Consider the following 24,619-nt stretch of genomic DNA (forward strand, 5'->3'; position numbering starts at 1 on the left):
ACCCCAAAAAAATACCCTTGTCTGGCCGTTTTGCTAGATCAAGTCGTTTGTTGTTTTTAGGGGTGAAAACAGCCCCTAAATAAAAAGTGACAAGATATCTTTTAAAAATTATTAATATTTTATAAAACTTGGTATCTGGGGGTTTTCGGGGTCGCTGATTATTACTCTGATGTCAGATTTTCAAAATTCAAAATGGCGGGTTCAATATGGCTGTCAAAATTTTAAAAAGTTATTAAATTTTTTTTAACCTTGGTATCTAGGGGTTTTTTGGGTCGCTGATGACGAATATGATGTAAAATTTTCAAAATTCAGAATGGCAGATATAAAATAAAACAAGGAGGGGGTCCTTTATGTTTATTTCATAAACATTATGCTTCCTCATTGTGTGAAGCAAAAAATTCGCTTCCTCGTGAAGGAAGCAATGAATTTGTCCAATTCAATTGATTGATTTAAAAAATTTCGAGTTAAAAATGTTTTAAATTAATTAAATTTTTTGAAAAATAAAGAAAATTTTAATTAATTTTGAGTGTAACATAAACTTTATATATACGAATCGATTCGTTTTAATGCAAGAAATACAATTATTTTATTCATCAACTTGAATTTAAAAAAAACACAAAATTTTTTAGCTAAAATATGAATTTTCGATTTTTCAATTTTTAGTAATTCTCAAATTTTAAATCAAATCTATACTTTATATATACCAACCAATTCGTTTCAATGCAGGGAATAAAATTATATATAAACAATAAATTATTTTAATAATAATAAATAAATATAAATTATATATAAACATGAATTTAAATGAACACATCATTTTTTAGCTAAAATGAGAATTTTTGATTTTTTAACTTTCTTTAATTCTTTAAATTTCAATCAAATCTATACTTTATATATATCAATCGATTCATCTTGACATAAAGAAGACGATTATATTATATATTACCTTAAATTTTTCGATTTAAAAATTTTTTCATTTAAAAAAAAATTTTTGGAAAAAAGACGATAAAATTTTTTTTTTGGGGTATTTTTAAAAATCCTCTCGTCATTTTTGAGAGATTAATGTGTTAAATAAGCCTACCAAATTTTATCCAAATCCATTAAAACCTGTTAAAGATATCGTGTTCACAAAAACGATCCACACACACATACACACACACATACATACATCCGGACAATTGATCAGGATCTCATATAACATGTTTCTATATAGAGGAAAATTTGTTTTCACCATTTTTAAAAAGTTTATAAACGAAAGGACTACATAGCTTCCTCCACGAGGAAGCAAAATTACTACTTTTTAAAAATTTGATCGACATATTGGATCCGCCATTTTGAATTTTGAAAATCTGACATCAGATTAATAATCAGTGACCCCGAAAACCCCCAGATACCAAAACGGCCAGACACGGGGGTTTTTTTTGAGTCCTAGTTCCCGAAAATTTTAAATTTTTTTGTGGGTCAAAAATTGTGTTGGACGGTGTATTACATCAAGTTTTAATATTTTTATTAAGAATAAAAAATGTTTTGCATGTATTTTTAGGTAATAATCTTGCAATAATGGTTATATACCATTTTATAGTTGTTACAAAACAGTTCCCGAACTGTTACAAATACATTTGTAACCATGTTCTAGATCTGTTACTGAATCTTACATATCCGCTGAGTACGAAATTGTGCGTAACCAGTGACTCACAGGTTCTTAACCAGTTACAGAACATGTGCTTTAAAAAAATTTGTAACAGTGTTTGCTGAAGCGTAATGTCTTAAGTTGAAAAATTTATTTAAAAAAAACAATTAAGTAATTAAACATAAATTTCGTTTTTTAAAATAAATAATTGCAAACGAAAGCTGAGGTTTTTTCTGATCTGCATACAAATTTTCAGAATGCCGATTTCTTTGTTTTCGAGATATTAAATATCAAAGATTTTATGTCTGCGCGCGCCAGTGTAAACAGGTACCGCGGTGCGATATGAGTTTGCCGCCTTGCCGCGCGCGCGGACATAAAATCATTGATATTTACACGGAAAAAATAAGTCAGCAAAACTTTCGTAAACTAGTATTTCACTTTTGGACGGGGCACAAATTTTTAAACGTTTCATACACTTTTTAGTAATGAAGCATAAACTTTACCGAAAAAATGAAACAGAGTCAAGAAATTATTTACAAACTGTATAGAAAGATCAGTTTGTTAATCTATATTGAACAGTTTTTAATAATATTGTTTAAAGATTGTCGAATTTCTATAAAAAGTTTTACAACATTGTAATAATTGAGGTTCGAAAGTTTGAAACATAAAAGAGAGTAGTTAAGACAGCAGTCAACGAAAGAATCGTAGACTTTTTCTAAAATTCCGAACATGCGCAGTTCGTAGCTTGGTCAGTGTTGATCAGTGGAATTAACTTCTTCGTTCGCGTGGCTCTCGATAGCCGCGGCGGTTAGTTGTTAAGACAAAATGCGTTATATATCTTGGTTAGGTAGGTTCGAATCCCGCGGAAGCGAATTCCGAATTTTAATGTCGATAAAATTGTGTATAGTGTGTATATAAGATATTAATAATTGTGTTTCAAGTGATGTACAAATTAAGTAAAAAATACCCCTGAATGTGAATTTTTTTTTAATTTTTCTAAATTTTTTGTGAGTTTACAAGCGTTTGGTTGACTGTCGTCGAATTTTTATGCATATAAGTGTTACGAAATCTTTGGTTCACGTACTTAAGTTCTAGCTGAGAGTTTATGAAAGTTTGATAAACTGATTCCGAAACATCAGAGCACATTGAGCATCGGCTCGTATACACAGTTCACATTTTTATAATTAGTTTTGTTTTCTTAATAAACTGTGTCTATACTTTTTGAACAACTTTCGTTCCCGTCCAAAAGTGAAATACTAGTTTACGAAAGTTTTGCTGACTTATTTTTTCCGTGTAATATCTCGAAAACAAAAAAAATCGGAATTCTGAAAATTTATATACAGATCGGAAAAAACCCCAACTTTTGTTTGCAATTATTTATTTAAAAAAAACGGACGGATTATAGTGAAAATAGCAAATTTATGTTTAATTACAGAAAATCAGGGTCAAAATTCAAAACTTTTTAATTACAAAATTCACCATTGTAAAGAGCATGAAAAAACCTTCAAAAAAAAACTTGACAAAATTTTATTTATTTGCATTTGTAGACAACAAAAATTCAAATAGTAGGCGGTGTCAGGGAAAACTGATAAAATTGATTCCTATCTATCTTCCCCAAAATTTAAAAAAAGTCAAAAAAATTTTTTGGGATATTTTACTATCAGGTAGTACAACAATTTCCCCAAGTTTCACTTTCTTTTTAAAAATCAATTTTTCAACTTAGGACATTACACGTAAAATGCCTCATATGGGTCTTAAAGTGTAAGATATAGGGTCAGTTGGGGTAAATGGGGACAAGAGGTTTTGGAGCTTAATTTTCAGTTTTAAAATTAAGTTCAACGTCAATATTTTAACCTCAGATCACCTGCAAGAGGTTTTGAGTATTGCGAAGCTTTTATCTTGACAATTGGCAGCAAGATAAAAAAAGTTATCGCTCAAAGCATAAAAACTTGAAAATCTATGTCAAACTGTTTCAGTTTTTTGTCTCACATTTGAAAGAAAACAGACTTAAAAATCATACCAAATTTTTTTTTATTCCTTATGACTCCTATAACAGAAATTCACTTGAATTTTTGATTTTTGTCAAGTTGGTTAATAATGACAAGCTTTCCCCATTTACCCTGAGTTTTCAAATTTTTGTGGTAAATGGGGACAGCTTGCCATTATTAACCAAATTAACAAAAATCAGAAATTCAAGTGAATTTCTGTTATGGGAGTCATAAGGAATAAGAAAAAAATTTGGTATGATTTTTAAGTCTGTTTTTTTTAATGCGAGACAAAATACTGAAATAAAAAAAATAAAAAAATTTCAATTAGTTCAACTATTGTATATCTACTACAAATTTTTTTTCAAGTTTTTTCATCCCTTAATACAGTAATATACTTAAAGAAACTTTTTTTTTAAAACTTTCTTAGAAAAGTTTACCTACCTAGATTTAGTTAATATTTTATATTTTGTATTGTTACTTACGTAACTATTAGAATTTAGGAGTACTTTTGTACGAAAGGGCATGTCCCGTTAATAAATGAAATTGAAATTGAAATTGAAAATATGCTGTCCCCATTTACCCCAAATTTTATGAAATTATCTAAATTTTGGGGTAAATGGGGACAGTCAGTTTCATGCGTTTAAAGCTTATCTAAATTTTTTTCTGATGCATAAAATTAATCCTGGGAGCGAAAATAACAACTTAAAAAAAATAAACCCGCAAATATTACCTTTTAAGGGAAGAAACTTACGTAATTTGTGAAAAATAGCGATTTTGTCCCCATTTACCCCAACTGACCCTAAGCTTTAATTTAGGCCTATATAGAAGTTTCTAGCACGTCAGGTCAAGGAGAAAAAAATACTGAAAAACACTTACCTTAAAAACGCGGTTTTTGGGGTATTCACCCCCAGTTTTTTAAAATTGCAAATGTTTTTCAATCCTGCGTCTACCCGGGTAGCAAAGCACCTAGCGCTCCCAGATCACAGATCTGTTACAGTTCTGTTATTCCAGATCTGGATCAGATCTGGTAAAATGTATTGTTCAGAAATTGACCAGATCTGCCTTCCAATTTAGCAGTGCTATCTATATGCAGGTAGAAAAAATAATATACGAATAATTTAAGGTTAGTAAAGTAACTCGATGAGGGACTAACAGGTAATAATTTATCGCGAGGACTTACCGATGTACTTAGGACCCTACATTTTTAACTATATTCTGCTTTGCTATATGTTAATGCTGCCCTCTTCAAATTTTCCACTTTTTTATGTAGACTGCTTTTGAGAATTTATTTCTTTCAGCAAAGTGTAGAATTTTAGTGCTTGTACAATTGGCTGACTGACTTTTTGCTTTAATAATTAGTAAAGAAATAACTTATTATTATTATTATTATTATAAAGAATAGTAAAATTTGACTAATTGAATTGGTTAATTGAAATTTTACTGAAAATTCAGATATTTTTTTATAAACTATAAAAAATAAACAGTTATTTCTATACCATTGTTGTTTCTTGTAATTTTAATAATTTCAAGAAGAGTTTCGTCACGAAGCATTATAAAATTATTTGGACTTTCGGTTGTTAAAGTACAATGTTCGTACTTTATTTTAAAAATATTTTCATCAACAGATTTTAAAATTTCTATTCTGAAAGGTATACGAGGCTTTGAAGGATCTATTTGGTCTAATTCATGTAATCTGCAAAATTGAGTTAAAGGGCGGTTAGCGCTTCGTAAAAGACCTTTTAACTTGCCTAAAAAGTTTTCAAAAGGAAATGAACTAATTCCACTAAAATTACTGCCTGTGATAATTATATCATCGACTACATGAATAGCTCAGTGCATATTTAGCACTTGCATTTTGATGTATAATCGTCCTAAATTTACAAAAAAACTTTTCAAATAATCCCTTGCATGTTCTTGGAAATTTTCAGATATGTTCTTACTACATAAAAGTCTACACGCTGAGTGGAGAAGTAAAACATTTTTATATTTCTCTTCATCAAAAAGATTGAGTAGGACAACCGGTCCACAGTATAAAAAAAAAACCTGAATTCAGTTGCTTTTCATTTTTTTAATGCCTTTAGTGTCCGTATTTTTCTTTGAAATTCAATAGGGATACATTTTTGAATCATCCGAATTCGTCTTGAAACTTCTACTTTAACTTGCTGACCTACGTTAGCACGACCACTTATAATAAACCCAAAAATTAAGAGTCGTTTCATCATTCCTTCACAAAACAAATGCATAAATTCTAGAACAAAAATAAAAATCATATTAATAGAAGGTCTTATTTGCAAAACGGGTGATAAACTTTTATGATGCCGACGCTGTGAACGTCTTCTAAAAGATTCATCTGTTCGCTCTGGGCAATTTGTGAGAGAGGACTGAGTCACATAATTTTGCTTCAATTCCCGAACTTCACACCTTTCGCAAGAATAATATCCGATATGACATTTGATAAAAGCCCTTGCAGGTGTTTTGCACACAAAACAATGAATTCGAACATTAAACCTACTCCCAGAAATTATTAAACCACGCGATGTTAAATTATTAATTTCTATTGTTACATCCCGTAACAAAAATCTTTTCTTAAAAGTATAAAGAACACGTATATACATAAAATAATCTAAATTATCAAGTATTAGTAGAAGGAGGGTGTATATAAGAAAATTCATTGTTCTCACCCATTCCTTCTGTTAATATTTGCAAGCAATCATGTTTGCTACGAGTTGTTTTGGAAGCATTTTGGTTTAATATAAAGGATTCTTTGTTGAATTCTTTTCTCACGATGAGTCTTATGCAGTTGCATAGGCTAATATCTACCGATGTGTTTACATCATATCAAGTCGCATGTACATTTAATAATACTCTTAGTAGTAAGAGACCTAAATGTTTAGTCTTCTTACAGCTATACTATGCCACTTGATATGATTTTCACACCATTACTATTAGAAAAATGTTGCATCCGCAACTGAAGTCTATATATGACTCATATACTGCATAGCGAGGCGCAAGCACATAAGCTTATGCTACGTGACCACAGGGTAGCTTTCGCTTCGCGTTGCAATACAATACCCCTATAGAAAAGACTGTAGATGCATATGCCGACCTATATCTATTAGATCCAAGAAATTGTCTTCGTGATTCTAAAATTATAATTCGATCAGGACGTGATCTCTGCTCATTTTCTCCCACTGAAGGATGATTTTGCTAGTATAAAAACCCTGCAATTAGCATGGGGCGTCGTCAGTTCTCCGGTTCTAAGATCGCACTTCACGTCAAGTAATACGTCAGTATTTTGCTCTTTTTCGATAATTGTAAAATCTTTCAAGTCCAACAGTACAAGTAAACTCGTGTTCAATAGAATAAGTTCTCTTGATCGCCCGGCTTGCGAGTATATTCTTAAAAAATAGCATAATCACCTAAAAAAACGTATGAACGTGTATTGAAGAGATTATTGTTCTGTCGAGAGACCCTTCGGTTAATCATTTTATCAAATCTTGCAAAATTCTAAAATTAAGTAAACTCGTGTTCAATAGAATAAGTTTTCTTATAAACTGAATTGTGAGACATAATTAAAATTCGCATGTAACCGTCGTATTAGTGTAACTTTTGAACTATTTCTAAAATACCAAGTGAAATATCAGAAGTTGCGAACTAAAGACAGTGTGTGTAAAACAACGATTCTGTGTAAAGTTGAAAGAACACCGCTGCGTTAAATTCTCAAGTGTCAACCACTTGAATCATCTTGTTTTTCGGCCCTCATAAGAGGTAGTTGTAAGTACCAATTTTCTATTTGTAAAACTTCCATATTTTAATAACTTTTGTTACTTGTATTCACATAATAAATTGTACTCTTTTATATCATTTGCTTTTCAAATAATTTATTGAAATAAATCAAAAGATTACTATTATTTCGTTTTATTTCATTTCATTCAAAATTTAATCATAAAACTCATAAATCTTATAAATAATGGATAAAGTTTGACCAATTGTTAAATAAATTAATAAAGACGACCCCCATAGGATCGATAGATAACAACGATCTCACATAAAAATAAATAGTCAGAACTTACCAATCTGACTGCAATCAGCCTACCTTGCCTCCCTTATAATTTATAATTATATTCAAAATATACATATTAATTAACCTCGCCTTTCGCTCGGGATGTAACACTATTATAAAATCATCTACACTTGCAGGTTTTGGAATATTGAATATTTTTTTTTGAACACAGTATGAATATTCCTATTGAACGTTCTGGGAACATTCCTATGGAATATTCTGGGAACATTTCTGTGGAATATTCTAGTAATATTCCCTTCGAATATACCAGAAATACTTTTTGGAAAATGCCAGGAATATTCCTCAGAATTTTAATGAAAACATTTTTCCTTAATTCAACACGAATATTCGTATGTTTTTCAAGATTTTTCATGCAGAAAAAGGTATTGATAATCAATAATTTATGTATATTTTTAAATGGAAACCTGATAAATTATTTTAAAATTAGGTTTATAAAAAAGAGAAAACTTTAAAAAATTATTTTAAATTAAAATTTTTTATAAAAAGAGTACTTTTTATATTTATTAGAAATTGTAGTTAATGTCTACTTGCAACACAAATTATTGGTTAAATTTTTTATTTAAAATTTCAATAATTTACATTATAATTTTCTAAACAATAATTAAATATGTTAAATTCAATAAGATTTTATTAACTAATTAATTATAATTAATTTATGCATTAATAGTAAAGGTTGCGTATTGAATAAGAAAAATAAGAGAAGAAACTTGAAATCAAATTACGCATAAATAAATTGCATATTAAATTATTTAATCTTCATTGTCTGCTTCTTCATCTGAAGCAACCTGAGATTTAGTCTCGTCATCATCGTCTGAAGTGTCATCATTTGAATCAATTTCCGCAGTATTTTCTTTTCCTCTTTTTTAAGTTAATAATTATTTATAGTATGTTATGATATCGAATATATAGGTATAATTAATTAAATTCTAGTAATGAAAATTTAACTTTGCATTGTCAACTTTCTGAAAGTTTTCATTGTAGATTTACTTCCAAATAACATAAAAAAACGAAAAATAAAACAAAACGAAAGTCGTTTTTTCTGAATAAAATCATTTTCTTACTAACAATTCTCTATTTAGTCTCGTTTTGGCTGCGGCAAACCATTTTGAAGCAAGAGAAGCAATTTTTTTCCGTTGCTTTCGATTTATTTGCTCGAACAGCATCTAAAAGTAATTAAAATTAACTAAAAATTTACAATGCTATATTAATAAATTTTTTATAGTTATGTGTTTGTATAAAAAATATTTTATTAATTTTAAAAGACTTTTTATAATTATTTACCTATTAGTAAATTTTCAAAGTTTGTATTTTTCAAAGCTACTTTTGGCTTCTTAAGACCTTGCCAACTGTAATTCATAGCAACTAAATTTTTTATTAATTTTACACAAATGTTGCTCACTATATTTGAAACATCTCTTCCTTTAATTTGTCCACATGCATTAGTCTATATTAAATAATAATAAATGGAATGAGAACGAAAATTTAAATAGATTTGAAAATTAATATTTTTTAATTAAATAAAAAATATCCCCAGTTAAAAATATGACGGAAAAGTCTCGGGAATCTCTCAGAAGTTAATTCCCGGGATATTTCCGAGAAGTTTCCGAAAAACTCTCGGAATTTCCTCGAAAATCAACTCCCGGGAGTTACCTCCTGAGAAATTCCTGAAAATATTTTTACGTGGGAATTTACTTACAACTTGTTTGAAAAAGAGCTTGTCTTTAAGCTTTTCATTAAACTCGTCAAACTTTTCTTTCGTCGAAATAGGTAACTTGGGACATTTTTCTGAGTTGAAAAAGTTATCAGGATCATTTGATGATGAGGATTCAGGCAATTCATCCAGACGCAAATTCATAAGTTTCAATATTATCAAAACTTCATTTACTTTATTCAACACTAATCGCTCGAAATCTAAGCCTAAACATATCAGATTATTTTTTTAAGGATAGTGAACATTATTTAGACCTATTTATTAAAAAATGTATAAAACAATGCCTTACAAAATACAGTAGAGTCCGGTTATAACGACATTCAAGGGACCGATGATTTCCGTCGTACTAACCGGACGTCGTTGTACCCGAAAAATAAATAAGCATGTCAAAAATATGGAAAAAGTACATTTTTATTATAATTATTAGCAGTGCGCGTGAAACTAAGAATATTGTCAGAATTTTAAATTTTGATTAACAGGTTTAAAAACATTTGAATTAACAGCAGATTCAATTTTATTTTTATTCTTGAATATTGTTAATATCGTTGAATGAGACACATCAAACTCTTTCGCAAGGGATGCATTAGATTCTCCTGCTTCTAATCTATGAATAATAACACTTTTTTCTTCAATTGAGAAGCACTTTCTTCGCTTAGGCGTTGATATTTTCGCGTGTGTTATTAGCAAGGTTTCTCAGTTGATAGACAACACGAAACTGATTTAAATTCTATAACTTAAATATTAAAAAATATAAGAGAAAAGAAGGTACAGCTCATACATAGACATTACTTGTATACAAATCTTAGTTCATTTACTTTATTAAACGGCTCAAACAGCAATTATCTGTATATAAATTTAGAATATGTCGTTATAACCGGATGAATTTTACCAATTTCTAATAAAAATACGTCACTATAAGTAGATGGTCGTTATAAACGAAGTCGCTGTAAACGGACACATGCTTATAGTAATTTCATGGTAAACCAAACTAAAGGGTTCGAGTATGTCGTTATAAACGGACAGTCGTTACAAGCGAGGTCGTAAAAAGCGGATTCGACTGTAATATTATTTTACCCGAATTTTGGTCACGCACAGACATACTCATCAATGATTTTTCCATATTTGGTTTCTTTTTTTTCGTAAGATTTTCAACCAATTCCTAAAGAATGTTTTTCCAAATTTAAAAAAAATTCCACATTTAATTGTAAGAGTTCGTCTTTGTCTGTTAAGTTTTATTTAAATATTTTATTTAAATAAAGGATAGGCCCAAGGTTAATAAGAAAATACTCTCTATTTAACTATTCACAATTTAGTTTATTGTAGAATCTTCTTGGCGTCGATACATATAATACTTCAGGTTTATTGAATTTCAATCGTGGTACTTAATAGATTCTAGTATTGGCAATAATGAGAGTCATTATTTATCATTAATTTTACAGTTTAAATTTAAGCGAAAAATGGCAGCTGGAGCAGCGTTCACCATGTACAATTTTATAGTTTTAATTTTAATTCAAGAGAAAGTTGGGGACGAAAGTAGGAACAAAAAAAGGAAATGATTTAGTTCTTTATTTCGTATTTAGCGACAACGACGGCATTCATTGGACTAGACACAGTAAGTATAAAATAAACGATTTATTTTTAATTTCAGATGCAGCGACAACGATGGCATACATCAAACTCGTAATGGTAAGTATGAACAAATGATTTTGTTATTTATCTCGGATGCAGCGACAACGACGGCATACATCGGACAAGAATGATAAGTATAAAAAAAAATGATTTAATCTTTTGTTTCGGATGCAGCGACAACGACGGCATACATCGGACTAAACACAGTAAGTATAAAATAAACGATTTATTTTTTATTTCAGATGCTGCGACAACGATGGCATACATCAAACTCGTAATGGTAAGTATGAACAAATGATTTTGTTATTTATCTCGGATGCAGCGACAACGACGGCATACATCGGACAAGAATGGTAAGTAAAAAAAATGATTTAATCTTTTGTTTCGGATGCAGCGACAACGACGGCATACATTGGACTAGACACAGTAAGTATAAAATAAACGATTTATTTTTAATTTCAGATGCAGCGACAACGATGGCATACATCAAACTCGTAATAGTAGGTATCAAAAAATAATTTAGTCTTTTATCTCGGGTACAGCGACAACGACGGTATACATCGGACGAGAATTGTAAGTATATAAAAAAAATGATTTTGTCTTTTATTTAGTCTTAGTTATAACGGCCAAAATAGCTCCCATTAAAAACGGCCAAACTAGCACGCGTTATAAAAAATGATCTTATAAGAGAAAGAGTAGTGTGGTGGCCAAAGTTAGCTCGCACCACGATTAGGTTTTAATGTAAGAAACGGACGAGATAGCTTGCGTTTCGAAAAGAGCATTTACAGAGTGGCAGCCTAAGCAGCGTGCACCACTGGAACGAATAATTTAAATAGCGCGCCCCGTGAGAACTTATACTCCCGCAGTAGGTTCGTTAGAAATCACAAGTCGTGGTTCAGTAGGTAATTTACCGACAGTGGATACTTACCTACAGTAGCTGAGACAGCGTGCACTGTAGGTAATTTCTCGACGTTTGGTAGATCCTAGACAGCTTTAACAGCGTACGTCTTGGATTTTACCATCGATCGCGGTTCACTAGATCACTCCGAAAGGGGACTCTATTCGCGACTTAATTTAAGGACTGGTAGCCGAGATGGCGTGCACCATGGAGATTTTCTGGAAATTTTCCTTCAGCAGCCGTAAAAGCGTGCACTGAAGGTGGTTTTATGGAACAAAAGGTAAAGGGTAGAGAAAAGGCTGGACAACTCCAACTACAGCTACCTCAGAGCCTAGGCGGCGTGCCCGAGAGAGCTGCTTTACGTACCTCTTAGGGAACCTTCCCTTTGGACTTGCTTGGTTGCTTGAGAGACTTCACTGGTTGGTAGTTGAGCTGCTTCCCTCGAAATTTACTCGATGGTGAGCATTTAAAGCCTTAGCAGACCATCTCACTTGCGAGAAAACACTTGACGATCAATTAAATTGATCCAAACTACTGAGTGTCTGGCAGAACTCACTCAGTAGTGATGACACTCAAAATCGAGTCGTACTCGTTTTTCTCTGTACCGTTTCATAATTAAGTTTTTATTATTTTATTTATTTTATATTTATTAAAATGTTGTAAGTTAAAACTCATACCTTTCTGATTATTGTTCAAAGAATCTGAACTTTGGCCTTTATCATGAACTGGCGCAGGATTATCTTCAATAATAAAATTATTTTTTTCAGTTACACAAAATTAAACGGTATTATAAAGAGTTCAGACAAGGCGTTTTTGGATATTTTTAAATTATTCTCATATTTAACAAAGCAATTAAAGTTGTTAAATTTTAAAATAAAATTAACTATAATTTTACAAAATTTTATGAAAGAGTAATTTTAATTTAGAATGCAAACTAAATTTTAAATTAAATTTTGAAAGTTTAAATTCATACCTTTTTTATTCTTGCTCAGAGAACCTGAACTTTTTCCCGAAGCATGAACCGGTTCAAGAATATCTTTGGTAATAAAATTAAATTTTTAAATTAAACAATATCGCACAGTATTTTAAATATTTCAGAAAACGTCTTCTGAAATATTTAAAAATTGTTTTCAACTTTTAAAAAAAATTAAAATTGTTAAATTTTAAAGTATAATCAACTTTAATTTAAAAAAATGTTTTATAAATGAGTAACTTTTATTTAGGATGTAAATTTCTGCTTAAAAAATTTCCAATGAAAATCAGTAAATTTTATTTAATTATTAACTCTTGTATTTAAAAGTATAAAAAGTTGAAGTATTGTTTAATAACAAATTAAAACATAATTAAAAAAAACATTTTCATGTACTTTATTTATGAAAATTTTGCATGTGAGAGATTCTTTTTCAATCGCCCCAGCCCAAAATGTCAATGTTCTGGGATTGGCTTCATACTTTGGTAAATTGTTGTCCTATATGATAGTAATAAATTCCTAAAATATAGACTCATTAAAAAAATATTTGTAGAAAGTAGAGGGGGTTGAAGTTTTGATGTTAAGGGTAACATTGTCATTTTCAAATCCGTATAACTATGACAAAAGTTAATGGATTTTAATTTATCTATAATGAATTTTAATGCATTTTTCACGTACTTTTCAAAAATGTATACAAAATTTAAAAAAAAAAATTTTGACCCCTTTTTTTCAAAATCAACCCTTATTTTTCGATTTTCACCCCTTTGGGTATTTTTTTTTATTTTTTTTTATTTTCATTGGAAAGCTGAGGTTTTTTCCCATGAGCTATGTAAATATGAAAATGGGACAACAATAATTTTGTGAGAAACAGAATATTAATGTAGGCGGTGCTGATAACTGGTATACCTAAAGATCATCTTCGAGGATTTAGGTAGGCACCGCCTACTTTAATATTCTGTTTCTCACAAAATTATTGTTGTCCCATTTTCATATTTACATAGCTCATGCGAAAAAACCACAGCTTTCCAATGAAAATAAAAAAAATAAAAAAAAAATTCCCGAAGGGGTGAAAATCGAAAAATAAGGGTTGATTTTGAAAAAAAGGGTTGAAAATTTTTTTTTTTTAATTTTGTATACATTTTTGAAAAGTACATGAAAAATGCATTAAAATTCATTATAGATAAATTAAAATCCATAACTTTTGTTATAGTTATACGGACTTGAAAATGACAATGTTACCCTTAACTGCACCCTTATCGGCACCGCCTACATTAATATTCTGTTTCTCACAAAATTATTGTTGTCCCATTTTCATATTTACATAGCTCATGGGAAAAAACCACAGCTTTCCAATGAAAATAAAAAAAATAAAAAAAAAATTCCCGAAGGGGTGAAAATCGAAAAATAAGGGTTGATTTTGAAAAAAAGGGTTGAAATTTTTTTTTTTAATTTTGTATACATTTTTGAAAAGTACATGAAAAATGCATTAAAATTCATTATAGATAAATTAAAATCCATAACTTTTGTTATAGTTATACGGACTTGAAAATGACAATGTTACCCTTAAGTGCACCCTTATCGGCACCGCCTACATTAATATTCTGTTTCTCACAAAATTATTGTTGTCCCATTTTCATATTTACATAGCTCATGGGAAAAAACCTCAGCTTTCCAATGAAAATAAAAAAAAATAAAAAAAAATACCCAAAGGGGTGAAAATCGAAAAATAAGGGTTGATTTGGAAAAAAAAGGGGTCAAAAATTTTTTTTTTTAATTTTGTATACATTTTTGAAAAGTACGTGAAAAATGCATTAAAATTCATTATAGATAAATTAAAATCCATTAACTTTTGTCATAGTTATACGGATTTGAAAATGACAATGTTACCCTTAACGTCAAAACTTCAACCCCCTCTACTTTCTACAAATATTTTTTTAATGAGTCTATATTTTTGGAATTTATTACTATCATATAGGACAACAATTTACCAAAGTATGAAGCCAATCCCAGAACATTGACTTTTTGGGCTGGGGCGATTGAAAAAGAATCTCTCATGTATGAATTCACACCTTTTGCAGATTTCTTGTCATTCAAAGAAGCTGTACTTTTGCCCTTAGCATGAATTGGTGCAAGGTTTTCTTATAATAAAAAAATTAATTTTCGTAGTTATACAATGATGTAAAATATTTTAGAGTTCCGAAATTTTTTTTTATATTTTTCTAAAATTAAATATTTATTGATAACAAATTAAAACATAAAAAAATTAAAAATACTTTTATTTATTTTCTTGACTAAAATATTAAGTTTTCGATTTCATACCTTTTCCACCCATTGTCAAAGAATCTATACTTTTGTTGTTTAAGTTGTGCCGCGTAAACTCTTCTGTCATCTATTGTTTTTCTAACCCGCTTATTTTCAGGTTCAAATGTCTTTTCAACCACTAATATTTTAATATAAAAACAAACTTATTAATATTTAGGTATTTTTAGAAATAAAAATAATTAAAATAAATTGTTATAAACATTTATACGTTTGCATTCATTTGGTTCTATTCTTTCATATTCTTGCAAATCCATTATCCGTTTCTTACAAAATGGTAAATATAGCGAATCGCAAACAATGTTCGAAATCATCGTCGGTTTTTGCTTAATTGTTTCCTGTTAAAAAAATAGAACTTATTGGTTATTCCATGTCAGATTTCAGTTCAAAATTTAAATTCGGGAAAACATATTTTTTTTCGTTCCTTAGAGAAAGAAGGTATAAGCTTTTTTTATTTTTTGGTGGCCAAATTTTCGATTACCGAGTTTTTGAAATTTTGATTGTTTGAAAGCAGACCTATTTTCAATGTTATGCAACTCGAAAATTATTGATATTAGAAAAATTTCACCAAAAGAAAAAAGTTTGGTTTTTCCTTAACTTTTGAATAAAATTACGAAAAAATTAATTTATTAATTTTTATTAAAAAAAAATTATAATTAAAATTTTTTTTTCAACTTGGGCACTTTCTTACAATCTTTTTTTTGCTTTATTTTCTTACTGGGAATGATAAAAATAGTTTGCATATAGTTTGGGAATAGGCCTGATAAAAATTTTTGTTTAAATAATTTGTTAAAAAAAATTCTTTCTTGTCTTCTTTTTTTATTTTTTAATCAAAATGTATTTTATTTTGCTTTTTTATGAGAAAAATAAAGAGTTCAAAAGGTTAAAAAAAATTCCTTTTTAAAAAAATAGAAAAAAAGAGAAAATGTTTTTGTATGAACAAATTATTTAAATATGAATTTTCATCAAGCCCATTCTCAAACTATAAACAAACTATTCTTATCATTTCCAGCTAGGAAATAAATAAAAAAAAATTTTTTAAAATGCCCAAATTGAGAAAAAAATTATTTTGCTTATAAAAAATTATAATATTTAAATAAAAATTGAAGAATTATTTTTATTGTTAATTTTATTCAAACGTTGATGAAAAACAAAAATTTTTTTCTTTAGGCGAAATTTTTCAAAAATCAAAAATTATCGAGTTGTAGATTATTGAAAATAAGTCTACTTTCAAAAAATCAAAATTTCAAAAACTCATAACTCGAAAATTTGTTGCCAAAAAATAAAAAAATACGTATACTTTTTTTTCCTAAAGGAGCAAGAAAAAGATATTTGCCCGAATTTAAATTTTGAACTGAAATTCGACGTGGAATCACCCATATATAAAAAAACGTGTTCTTTCATATTCAATATGTTTGAGAAATTTTTTCAATAATTATGTATTTGAAAGTAATTTATCTAAATAAATTATAAATAATTTATTTTTATTAAAAAAATTGTTGCAAAAATTTTATTAATTAATTTAATTTGTATTTAGTTATTATTTGAGAATTATTCTGATTAATAACTAAAAAAATTAGGATTTAAATAAGAAAAGAAATTTTATAAACTAAATACATTTTTAAAAAGTTGTATAAATCATATATTATTGTATAAAAATAATTTTAAAAAGATTATATTAATTATTCAGTTTTTGATTTCGAGTATGCACCTGAAAACTTGGAATTTGCGATTTAGAATTTCCTTGTAATTCGGACGTTTTATGAAGGCCTTGCTCTGTCTTGGAAAGAAATTTGGTATTTATATTTGAGTTCATTTTATTTCTACTGGAAGTTTTTGGATCGTGAACGGAAATCAAATGTTGAGCTGCTCTCATTTTTCGAGTTCGCTTTACAAAATCCGGATCATAATCGTTCTCTTGGCTATCAATTTCGGAATGAAGGAGAGCTTCGAGTAATTTTTCCTTGCATTTTGCATAATCGTCTATTAACAATGTATATTGTTACTGTTTACCATTATTATAACTAATACATAATAATATAGTTATTATTATTAGTATTATTTTTAAATAAATTTTTAATGTAAATAATTCAAGTAAAAGTATATTTTTTTAATTTTTAATGGTATACATTTCTATTACTATTATATTATTATTTTTATTATTATTATTATTATTATTATTGTAGAATTAAAAAGTCATTAATAATAATTTTTATCATCACATAAGTTGTATGCCTGACTGATATTTAATTTTCGATACAACTTTGCAAACCCACGAATCTTCGATATCTTTTAGTTTAAAGACTGACAAATTTAATTTTACTTTGTTTTCATCTGGAGGCAAATAACAATAAATTTGGTCCTCTGATATTTTTTCTATCCATTTGGAAGCAATCAATCGAGGGGTTTCTTCTTCAGATAACCAAACAACGCTATATGGCAGATTTGACTCGCTCATGATGTAAACTTAGAAAATAAAATGTATTTTTTCATAATACCGTTAATTAACGAATAAAAATTCTTTCGCAGAATTTAAAAAAATGTCAATGACTGTATTTGACATGACATTACAGATAAGTCATCTGACAGTCAACAAATGACGCTATAGGTTTATGAAACTTGAAGTGTGCTACGAAGTATTCAATTTTTCAAATCAAATATAAACGTCAAATAAGTTGAAAAAAGTTTGTTTTTAGAAATCACGGCGAATATTTTTCTAAACAATTTAATGTTTTTCGTGTGATTAATGTATCGTTAAGCTCCGTTTTGTAATTTTCGTGATGATTTTTCAAATTAATGTAAGTAAAATTATATTCTTTTTAAAAACTAAAAATACATAACTCTTTTCCTAATAAAAACTTCTACATTAAAGGAAAACGATTTCACTGCTTTAAAGAACTGTTATTATTGAGAAATTTTTATATTATCAATAATGTACAAAAATATAAATAAATTAGACTTTAAATATCTTTTTCAGATAGATTTTCAAATATTATCAATCAAAAACAAGAAATGCCCTTATTTTCTGATATTTTAATTCGTGCACAAATCTATAATTACTGTAAGTAAAACTATTTGTTATTATTAAAATATTTTATACATAAATAATTATTGTTAATTAACTTATTTTTTATTTAGCGACATTATTTTCTTAACGATTTTATACTCAGAAATGCATGTGAAATATTAAACAAATTTTTAAGTTTTGACGAGAAATAAGGAAGACAATTTTTTATTAAATTTTTATAAATAGAATATTTAAAAGACTATTGAAAATAAACATTTGGTAAAACAAAAATTATTTTTAAAACTTGCATTTTATGACAAAAAAATACTTTTTTGATTTTTAAATCTGTCAACTGGACTAAGAGAAATTTTTTTTCATTAAAAAATTAAATTGCTTATAACTATAACAAAAAACTTATTTTTATCTAAAAATTTAAAAAACCTTTTTTAATTGCAATAGAAGTAAAAAAGATTTACCGCTGAAAATTTATATATTTTTTTAGATGATATGCTTGAAAAATTCTGACCATTTTTTATTTTTTATATTAATTATTTTATGAATAAATAAATAAAACAAATTAATAATTTTATTTATTTATAATTTATTATTATTTTTAATATTATTTCTGAAACAACAGTTTTTTAAAAGCAAATGTATATTTATACTAAAATGAAATATAAATTTCAGAAAAAACGAAATTAGTTTTTAATTTTGGAAAATCATGCCGAAAGAAAAATCATCGTCTTATTCAAAATGCCATATTCGTCGTTTAAGCAAAAACCAAACCAATATTGATTTTAATTTTCTGAAATCTGATCAACCAAGAAAAGAGTTAAACGATAATGAAATTAGTGACGAAGAAAATGATACGAAAGAACACAATGCTTTGAGAAAAGAATTATTAGATGGCATAATAATGGAAATGTCTTCAGATAGTGAAAGTGATCAATATGACAGCGTAGGACGTGGCAATGATGCAGTTAAAATTGTTGAAGAAAAGTTTGAAGATAATGAATTGAAATTCGGTACTCAAATGGATGTTGGAATGGATTTTGGAATGGATTTTGGAATGGATTTTGGAACAAGGACAGAAGATGAAACAGATAGTGAATTGGAATTTGATTTTGAAGAAGAAAACGGTGAAAAAATTGACTCTGACAGCGCTGAAGAAAGAAATGGCAGCTCCTCTTCAGAATCTCAAGAATCCGATGAAGAATCAGCTGCAAAGAAGAACGAGTCGAATTTCAAAAAAGCATTAACAGCGTGGGCACTGCGCTTTGAATTATCTCTTGTGGCTTTAACTGCATTGCTTCTTATAATCAGACAATTTACGAATTTTATTTTACCACGTGATGCTAGGACTTTTTTACGAACACCACGAACTACTCCAATAAGAATATTGTCTGATGGTGGAGAGTATCATCATTTCGGACTAAAGCGTGCTCTTGATTCAATAATACAAAATCTAGAAAGCGATCAAGATTCCGTTGACTTGATGATTAATATTGATGGTTTACCAATATCTAAATCGTCTACTGAAACTTTGTGGCCAATTATGTGTTCAGATTTTGTCGTAAAAAATGTTTATTTAGTGGGTGTATATCATGGTACTCATGAACCTGAAGATTTTAACGAGTTTTTGCAGGAATTTAAAGACGAAATTTCCGACTATTGCGGGAATGGCTTTTACTATAAAGGAAAAAAATTTGTTATTAATTTTTCAGCACTGATATGCGATACACTGGCTAAAAAAAAGTTTTGAAAGTAAAAGGTCACACAGGTTATTTCAGCTGTCCAACTTGTAAGATAAAAGGTGAAAGAATTAGACCTGACCATAAAAAACCGAAGAGTAGAAAAAATAAAAAAAGAGTATGCTTTGGACTCGAATTGGACCTGTCTCATGTGTTCCACGTGACTACATGCACTTAATACTATTGGGCTTAGTTAAAAAAATAATTTGGCTATTGTTATTCGGTCCTCCAGGTATTAGGCTAGATCAGGACAAAAAAGATAGAATTAATAAAAGAATTCAGAAATTAAGAAACTCTCAACCATCAGAATTTAATAGACATCCGCGATCAATCGGAGATTTTAAACACTAGAAAGCTACTGAATTCAGAAGTTTTTTACTTTACACCGGACCAGTTGTACTGCAAGGCGTTATAGATAAAGAACTATATAAAAACTTTTTGGATTTACACGCAGCAATTACTATTTTATGTAGTCCAGTGCACATTAAAGTACCAGGAAATATCGACCAGGCTGATAAATTTTTGAAATCCTTCATATCCATTTTCCAAAATACTTATGGAAAAGTATTTATGTCACACAACTTTCATAATTCTCTACATATTCGTGAAGATGTAAAAAAATATGGGACTCTGGATTCTTTTAGCGCATTCAGATTTGAAAATTACATGAGTGTAATAAAAAGAAAATTGCGAAGGAAACACAAGCCTTTACAACAACTAGCTCGCAGATATGCTGAAATGGAAGGTAAGAATAATAAATAAATAAATAATCAAATAATAAATAAATATTTAATAAGAATATATATATTAATTATAATATTATATAGTGTATAATTATAATAAGTGAATAATAAATAAAAATAAATAACAAAATTAATTTTATTTCTACCTAATACAAGGTAAAGAGAACATGAAGTTCGTAACGCCAAAAACAGGAAATCAATTGAAAACCGTTCATTCCAGAGGACCACTGAGTAACGACCTAAAAAATGTTAAGAAACAGTACAAAAAAGTAGAAGTAAAATTTTTCAGTATTGACTGTTATACGTCAAGTAATAATTATGTTTTACTGAACAATGGATCGGTCGCTTGCATTCTTAACATTGTTGAAAGCGATAATGGAAACATCTTTTTGTTAGGGAATGCGCTTTCAACAAAAGGAGATTTATATAATGAACCTTTAAGTTCATTATTATAGTAAGTATCTTTTATATAAATTTTATACAAGCAGTATGTTTAAAGATGTAAAACAAAATATTATTTTGTAATTTTGCCAAAAAATATTTTTTATATATAATTAATATTTAAATTAAAAAAATCGGACAAGTGCGAGTTACACTCGCACTGAAATCGAGGGTTCCGTACTCGAAGCGAACTTATTTGGTATAAAAACAAATGTTTAAAAAATATGTGTTGTGTATTAAATAATATATGTGATACAAAAATGAACAATTTTTAAAAAAAAATTTAAGAAAATTGTTTCTCCTTTGGTATAAAAACAAAAAAAAAATTTTAATTTGTTTTGTATTTCAAATAATATAAGTGATACAAAAAGGAACAATTTTGTAAAATTTAAGAAAATTGTTCCTCTTCGTATCACTTATATTATTTGAAATACAAAACAAATTAAAAATTTTTTTTTTGTTTTTATACCAAAGGAGGAACAATTTTCTTAAATTTTTTTAAAAAAATTTTTCATTTTTGTATCACATATATTATTTAATACACAACACATATTTTTTAAATATTTGTTTTTATACCAAATAAGTTCGCTTTGAGTACGGAACCCTCGATTTCAGTGCGAGTGTAACTCGCACTTGTCCGATTTTTTTCGTTTTTGGTGGAAAAATACATTTTTTTCCTAAAATTGTCATTTTTTCTTGAAAAACTTGATAAAAAGTTAATCATCAACTCTAATCGTGACCGCTTTTTTCCCCTGTATTTTTCCCGTAAAAATACATTTGTATACTAAATATGAACTGTCTGGGTAGAATATTGTGTGCGCTAGGGAGAATAAATCATTTTTTTTCGACATTTTTTATTTTTCCTTGACAACGCTATGTAAATTGATCGGAATCAAGTTCGCTATATTTTTCCTGTAATTTTCACGTAAAAATACGTAAGTGTACCAAATTTGAGCTCTTTATGTCAAAAGATGTGGCCGCTAGGGTGGGGGGTACATAGTCATTTTTAGGCATTTTTCGTAAAAATTCATGGTTTTTCCTTGACAACGCTATGTTAATTAATTCCAATCAAGTTCGCTATATTTTTCCTGTAATATACACGCGAAAATACATATGTGTACTAATTTTCAGCCCTCCAGATAAATTTGTGTGGCCGCTAGGGGGGGGGGTACACGATTTCAAAAAAACCGATATTAATAGGGTTCCGATCCGAGTACGGAACCCTAAAAACATAATTATTATTATCATTACTAATAGGTTCTTATTAGCTAATATTTTGAAGAAATAAAACCCTCAAAAATGGTGTACAACACAGCAAACGCAGGACAGGTGAATTATTTTTCTAGCAATGACGAAACTCATCTTTAGTCGACTTCACGGCAAGAAGAAGACGAAAAAGAATGATAAATTTAAATAATTTACATAATCCAATTTAATTTGAATATTATTTCAGTTTATTTTATTTTTATTCTGATCTAAATGTGAATTTTTATATAATACTTTGTTCTTTAAAAAGTTGATTATTAAAAATGTACACACCACATCAGAATTTGAAAATGTTTTTATTAGTTTAATTAATATTAATGTAGTAGTAGTTTTATTGATTTTTTAAATTACTGTTCTGAACAAAAATTTTTTAAGAGATAATAAAAATTATAAAATTTTCGTGACAATTTATAAAAAGAGAGGAAAATAAGAAACGACCAGCTGAATATAAAAATTAAATTTTTGAAAAGTTTTTTAGATAAAAATTAATATTTGCAAAAAAAAGACGACGAGCAATTTTATAATATTGGAAAAATAAATATTCGTAGCATATTAAACAAAAATTTATCTGTAATAAAATCATTGGAATATTTCATATTCCTTTGGAATATTCCGAATGTCGTAATGGAATATTCCTGGAATGTGAATGGAATATTCCGTGCTATTTGGGAACAGTTTATAAATGTCAGGATTATAAAAGACTCTTCCCGAGATAACCCATAATCCTTTTTCACCTGATTTAGTCATTACAACTCCATCAACATTTATTTGTAAAAATATTGTTGATTTAAGATGCACATTAGGATCAATGCATTTGCGCAGTCCCTCTTTAATACTTAAATAAACATATTCTCCAACAGTTTTCATGTCTTGATCCGCCATTATCTGTATGTTGTATGTTGCTGAGTTTGTTCCTAAAAAAGTTTTTGGCGACTTTGGTAACTCAGACAAAACTCTTTGTCGTAAAATTCTTAACATTTTTTCTACAGAGGTCTGCTTCATACCACCTGTTACTGCCAATTCCCGCAATTGATTTATTTCATCTGGTTCTTCGTCAATTTGTAATATGTCATCAATAAACTCACCATCAGAACTTGATGAATCTGATCGTTCAAATTGTTCGGATATAATAGATTCTTCTGATTCTAAAAGAATAAGTATTTATATTACTAATTGTCTACTCTATGGGATTTCTGTTAATTTTATAAATGTAGTAAAATAATAATTCTTTATGGTGGAAATTAAAATAATAATAATCAGAGGTAAGAAAACTATTTCTTGGCAAGCTTGCAATTTATTCTTATTCTAGTTTTTGTAGTAAAAGCAAAAACTAATACGAAAATTCAAATATATACCTATATCCATTTCTTTACTGGTAATTTCATTGTCCACTTCTTCAACACTAGGAGATTGATCAGAAAATGCAGTGACAATACTCCTCTCATTGTCAGATTGAATTTCTTCCATGTCATTTGAATTTTCATCTAAAAATGTTCAAAATTATTTTCTAATATTTTTAATATTTTCTCTCATAACATAGGCTTAAAGGGGATATCCATAGAACATTCCAGGATATTCTTAATATCCTGTGATATTTGTATTGGCTTAAATTCCTACATACCGGATATTTAGAATATCCTAGGGACGTCATAGGGAAATTCTACAGCTTTTGGCGGTTCGAATAACCGTGGGACATTCTATAGATATCCAGTCCATTAGAATTCGGTGGCACACACATATATACGCTAAGAATTTTAATATTTTTAAAATTTATATTCAATATCATAAACATGTACCTGTTTCTATGTCAGAGTTGATAATTTCATGGTCAGCTTCAGAATCAACAACTTGATTTGAACTCTCATTGTCAGAGTCATCTTCATCATCTGCATCTGTATCTAAAATTGTTTTATTTGTTGTAAGTACAGTTACAATGATATATCTCAAATTACCTGAATATTATCTATATATTGCAAATATTCTAGTAATATCCCAAAGTTTTCGACGCATCAAATGTCTACAGGATATCCATGGAAATCTTATAGATATTCCATCCGCTAAAAGATTGGATATTTCTATAATGTCCACTAAATATCTTGAATATCCGGATATTTCAAGAAATTATATTGTTACAATTTTTCTTATTAAATTTATTGTGATTAAAGTAAAATCTCGATTATCC

This window comes from Leptopilina boulardi, unplaced genomic scaffold, assembly GCF_019393585.1.
Source record: "Leptopilina boulardi isolate dan_hultmark-lab unplaced genomic scaffold, ZJU_Lbou_2.1 LbouV2_324, whole genome shotgun sequence".
NCBI lineage: Eukaryota > Metazoa > Arthropoda > Insecta > Hymenoptera > Figitidae > Leptopilina > Leptopilina boulardi.